This window comes from Idiotropiscis lumnitzeri, unplaced genomic scaffold (assembly GCF_059441095.1).
Source record: "Idiotropiscis lumnitzeri isolate Australia: NSW breed Sydney's pygmy pipehorse unplaced genomic scaffold, RoL_Ilum_1.0 HiC_scaffold_68, whole genome shotgun sequence".
NCBI lineage: Eukaryota > Metazoa > Chordata > Actinopteri > Syngnathiformes > Syngnathidae > Idiotropiscis > Idiotropiscis lumnitzeri.
This window is the reverse complement of record NW_028283606.1, coordinates 820,095-825,755: the sequence shown is the minus strand read 5'-3', so window position 1 is coordinate 825,755 and position 5,661 is coordinate 820,095. Positions and strand designations below refer to the sequence as shown.

General features: G+C 43.8%; 1 long non-coding RNA gene across 1 annotated transcript; it reads right to left on the bottom strand.

The window, feature by feature from the left end:
- Positions 1–1,992: 1,992 nt before the first annotated feature.
- Positions 1,993–4,911, bottom strand: LOC148315644 (uncharacterized). The gene is made up of 3 exons (XR_015840726.1): positions 4,851–4,911; positions 4,614–4,763; positions 1,993–2,171 (listed from the first exon to the last, which is right to left on the bottom strand). It is a non-coding gene; the product is annotated as an uncharacterized LOC148315644 (long non-coding RNA).
- Positions 4,912–5,661: the final 750 nt, after the last annotated feature.

The following is a 5,661-nucleotide window of genomic DNA, read 5'->3' as shown; positions in this document are numbered from 1 at the left end:
AAGAGGAGAAGCGGCAGTAAACAGGCCAACAAATAATTAAATTAGATGCTAAAGTATATAAATAAATTGATCAAATGTCACGCTGCAGGAAGACGACATCACTGGAACAGGTGCATGCCCAGTTTGTCAATGCCTTAAACTTCCTAGTGGGTCACCGTCACCTAATCCCCCAGCCGGGGAAAAGGGGGCAGAATAGAGAAGAAAAGAGAAAAAGCGGCAGTAAACAGGCCAACAAATAGTTCAACTAAATGCACAAGAGTATAAATGCGTCTTTAATAGTGTTTTGAACATTTCTACTGAGGTGGCGCCTCTAATACCTGAGGGTAGTGCATTCCAAAGCATTGGTGCCCGAATAGAGAACGCTCTAGAACCTGTGGACTTCTTTTTGGCTCGCGGAATCACTAAAAGACCAGCATTTTGTGAGCGAAGGTTTTGGGACGGAACATATGGTACCACGAGGTCAACGAGATAGGAAGGAGCTAAGCCATGCAATATTTTATAGGCAAGTAGCAGAACTTTAAAATCACATCTCAAGTGGACCGGAAGCCAATTCAAATTGGCAAGTATCGGGGTAATATGATCAAACTTTCTCGTTCTAGTCAAGAGTCTAGCTGCTGCATTTTGAACTAACTTTTAATACTAGACATGGGGAGACCCGAGAGCAAAATGTTACAATAGTCGAGGCGAGACGTAACAAACGCATGGATTAAGATTTCTGCATCACAAGTTGATAGAATTGGGCGAATTTTAGCAATGTTACGCAGATGAAAAAATGCAGTTCTAGTAATATTTTTAATGTGCATTTGAAACGACATAGTTGTGTCAAATATAACACCGAGATTTTTTGTTGAATCCTTTTGGGCAATTTATCGATACTCATAGTGGTGTCTTTGAAAAAGGTACCGATGACGCGCTGGTCCAATGATCAGCATCTCGGTTTTATCTGAGTTAAGACGCAAAAAATTGAAAGACATTCATAGTTTAATTTCGGCAAGGCATGCCTCTAATTTATAGCAATCACACGGATTCGTTATATCCAACGGCATGTATAATTGCGTATCATCAGCATAACAATGAAAACTAATGTTATATTTCCGTATAATATCACCAAGCGGTAGCATCTAGTACCAATCCCTGCGGAACTCCGCGTGTGATCTTACAAAGATCAGAAGTCGCATTGCCATGAATTACACGGTGCGTCCTCTCCGACAGATACGAATTAAACCAAGAAAGCGCTGAACCTGAAATGCCAACACAAGTTTCAAGGCGTTTTAATAATATGTTATGATCAAGTGTCAAAAGCGGCGCCAAGATCGAGTAAGAGTAATACAGTGAACCCTCGGTTATCGCGGTTAATGGGGACCGAGACCACCCGCGAAAACTGAAAATCCGCGAAGTAGCGGCGCACCTTCAAAAATGCTTAAATTATATATATATATATATATATATATATATATATATATATATATATACGGGTAGAGAGAGAGAGAGTGAAATTCATGTTATAACAAAAAAAAATTATTATTAAAACTTCTTATTTTTTTATTCCCCAGCCATTATTTTTGTATTTATTCAATTACTTATTTTTGTATTTATTTAATTACTTCGACTTTTAACTTCTGGTACGCCGTCCGGTGTGCCCTGTGAATGTTATGATCCTCCAGCAGAGCTGGAGGATTGAGCAGGACTCTCCAAACGCAGACACAAGTAGGATAACAATCCGACGCCAGGTAGTCAGTGTAGGTGGTAGTGAGTGTAATCAGTGAGTGAATGGGAATCCGGTGCGGGGCTGGTGGGCGCGTCTCGCAGCAGCTGACCGCATGGCGCGAGATGATCGCTGGAGGAACGCCCACACAGCTGAAAAAACAAAAACACACGCGGCATGACAGGCACGGATCATGCCAGTGAAATGAAAGGTGGCATTCTTCATTTATTTATTTATTCATTTATTCATTCATAACTGACAGCCTCGCGCTCCGCTCGTGCCCGGGGGGAAGAGGTGCTCCTCTTCGGCTTAACTGTGACGCGAGCATGCCCTCCTCCTCCGGAGCTTCCATTCGGTTAAACTTAGGGGCCGCTTGACACCGCCCGTGCCCGGGGAAGGTGCTCCTCTTCGGCTTAACTGTCACGCGAGCATGCCCTCCTCCTCCGTAGCTTCCATTCGGTAAAACCTGATTGGAAAGGTTCAAATTGATTATTACTAGTCATATATTCATTAAGTTTTTCAAGATTTTTGCAATAAACGGAAGATTTGAAACCGGTCTATAGTTGTTGAGACTCTCTGGGTCGAGGTTTGGTTGCTTAAGTAGCGGTCGCATAATGGCGGTCCTAAAGCTGCTGGTACTATACCCGTGGTAAGTGATAGATTAATAATATTTAAGACAGACGGTCCTAGGGTCATAAACAGTTCTTTAATTAGTTTGCCAGGAAGCGGATCGAGCACACAAGTTGTCGGTTTTGCCCCACTAACCAATTTTGTTTGGCGTTCAAGAGATACTTTTTTAAATTGAGATAAGGTTATCGGACAGTTATCAGCCCTAATGTCCCTATTAACACCATTTATGACGGAATTCAACGGAATTGTAAGAACAGTGTCTTTAATCTCATCACGAATACACTCAATCTTCTGAGTAAAGAATTGCATGAAATCGTGAGCTGAATAGGAAGAGTTATCCGAGGTTGGTTGCTGTTGCGTTAGCATTGCTACAGTAGCAAATAAATATTTAGGGTTGTTTTTATGTAAAACAATTAATCTAGAGTAATAATTAGTTTTGGCTAGATTGAGCACTTCCTTGTATAAACTAGCGCACCATGCCTGACGGAAGACCTCCAGTTTGGTCGCACGCCATTTGCGCTCAAGCTTCCTACAAGAATCGTTTCAGTATGCGTGTTTCCTCATTAAACCACGGAGTCAGCCTCTTTGGACAAGTTTTAGTTTTTAAAGGTGCGACGGAGTCAGGCGCATTTAACAGAGCGACATTAAAGTTGTTTGTAAGATCATCAATCGTACCAATATAATTAGGAAACGAATCGGTTACTAAAGGGAGTAGCTCAGAGAGCGCAGCGGTGGTTAAGGAGCTAATGTTGCGGCTGCTATAGCTTTGATCATGGTCAGAACGATGGCAATGCGCCAAGACTTCAAATTTGATTAAGTAATGGTCAGCTATAGCACTAGTATATGGTAATACAATTATTTTTGAGGATGCTAAGCCCCGGGTTAATACCAAATCTAACGTGTTACCATTTATATGCGTTGCTTCATCTATTATTTGCATGAAACCAAACATATCAATTATTGTCCGAAACGCCACGGTAAGTGGTTCCGACGGGAGATTCATATGAATGTTGAAGTCGCCCATGATATATTATCCGCATGAGTTACCAAATCAGCCACAAATTCAGAAAATTCATCTAAAAAGCCTGAGTAAGAGCCAGGGGGACGGTAAAAAACGGCAAGATAAAACGGCAGTGCGGCCGTGGATCGCATAATGAGAACTTCAAATGTTTTGAAGGAATTGCTAGGACGAGGACTAAGTTTTAGATTAAATTCGGAAATGAGGGCTACACCCCCATCTTTCTCATCATTGCCTCTCGCAGGCAAGGGGCCAGAGACAATTACTCGACTCAGACTCATCTTTCTGGCGAGATCACAAGTCCTTGCTATGTTTTTTCTTTGTGATCTCTGATTGCTTCATCCTAGTTGTTGGAGCAGTTTTCTTTTGAGTAATGCAGTATGGCAACACCACCACTAGGGCAATTGATGACGTCAGCACTGGTTGCGTTCATCCATAAATAACAAATGCAGGACAGGTGGGGGAACGCTGGTCGGATACCGTTTTTCAACCGCACTTACTCAAGACGCATTATTTATGTACAAACTGGAAGATAGAAGATAGTATATTGTATTGATTACCGCATATGCACGGATGTTTTTGATTTGAAGTTTGGAAGACCGTAGCCATTGATTTATTTATTTGATTTACTTGACTTCACGGCATGACATCTGGACTGAAATGACTACGATTAAGACTAACCCTTGACTGTTTGACGTGACATACATAACTACACATCAACATCAAGACCAGTGAAGCCGAGCGAACGTCATCGCAACTTCAACCCATGGTGAGTGAGTGCGCGTTAAAACTTTCTTTAGCCAGCGTATCATTGAAACGGCAGTAACACTAGCGTCATTGGAGCCGACGTGTATCACTATATCTGAATAGCTAGCGTTGTTTGCACTGCGCTGGTGTCTAGGTCTCTTGCGTGCTAGCTCCATAAGATTAGCTTCAATGTCGGGTGCTCTGGCCCCAGCAATACACATTCTGTGGTTGGATTTTCAAGCTTAATGTATCGAGTAATGGAGTCACCTTTCACTAAAGTGCGGGAGCCAGGAGACCGAGGTGGAATGGAACTGCTCTGTGTCTTAACAGGCTCAACGCGATTAGCAAGCCGTTTACGGCCAATGCTAACCGGTGCTGTCCGCCACATTTACGCTTACCACATTACTCTGCTCTAGCTGGCGGACACGTCCCTCCAGCAGGGAGAGTCTTTCCATGAGAATGGTGCAAGTGTTGCATGTGGTGGTGCACGAAACCATAGTTGCGTTTACTCGCCTGGTGGATGAAAGCAGACGAACAGATGTCGCGCCGAAAGTGACGACACCCTCCACGACCGGGATTCCCACGTTGTCGTCGTGTGGAGGCTTGAGCGGCTCCCTGGAGTGCAGCCAGCATTCTGGGGGCCTGACTAAGAGGAATCCCACCCTGGTGGTCGAACCAAGCGTTAAAAACTTGCTCTCGACTACACACCTCAAAAATGGAAATGGAAGCTCAAAGAAGGAATATTCATACTGGATCGGCCGTCGCCCAGGATAACCAGGTCCGCGTTGGTGCAGTAGAGAGTCCTGCAACTTCGAAAAATACGCTAGACTCAGTTAATGATGACCTAAATGACAATGTAGTGACAGTAGGAGGAGGACTGAGGATAATCTCATTGAATGTGGAGGGTATATCGATGGCTAAGTGTGAGTTGATGGCGCAGATGCTGAGGGAGAAAGATGTACAAGTGTTGGCACTGCAGGAAACTCATCTGACTAAAGAATCGCCCCCATCGAGATACAGTATATCCAGCTTCATACCCATCACGAGAATAGATCATCAACAGTACGGAACCATGATATATGTACATGAAGACATCCCTGCCATAGACAGAGGATCCTCTATGGACGAACACAATATACACAGGTCAGAGATTGAGGTGCTGGGTACAACAGTGGTCAACATATACAAGCCTCCAAATACAAGCTGGCCAATTAGTGTCCTCCCACAATACCAACATCAATCTATAATATTAGGAGACTTCAATAGCCACCATACATCGTGGGGATACACAGAGCCCGACCCAGCTGGAATCCAGCTCAGCAACTGGGCAGAAATAAATAATCTCCACCTCCTTTACCATCCAAATGAACCAGGCACCTTCCACTCAGCACGATGGCAGAGGGAATACACACCTGACCTGACCTTCGTTACGAGGGACACAGATGGCATATCAATGCCAGCACATCGAAGAGTGCTGGGTAACTTCCCAAGGTCCCAGCACCGACCAATATTGATAAAAACAGGAATCAACATACCAGTCACACAATCTCTACCCCTGCCA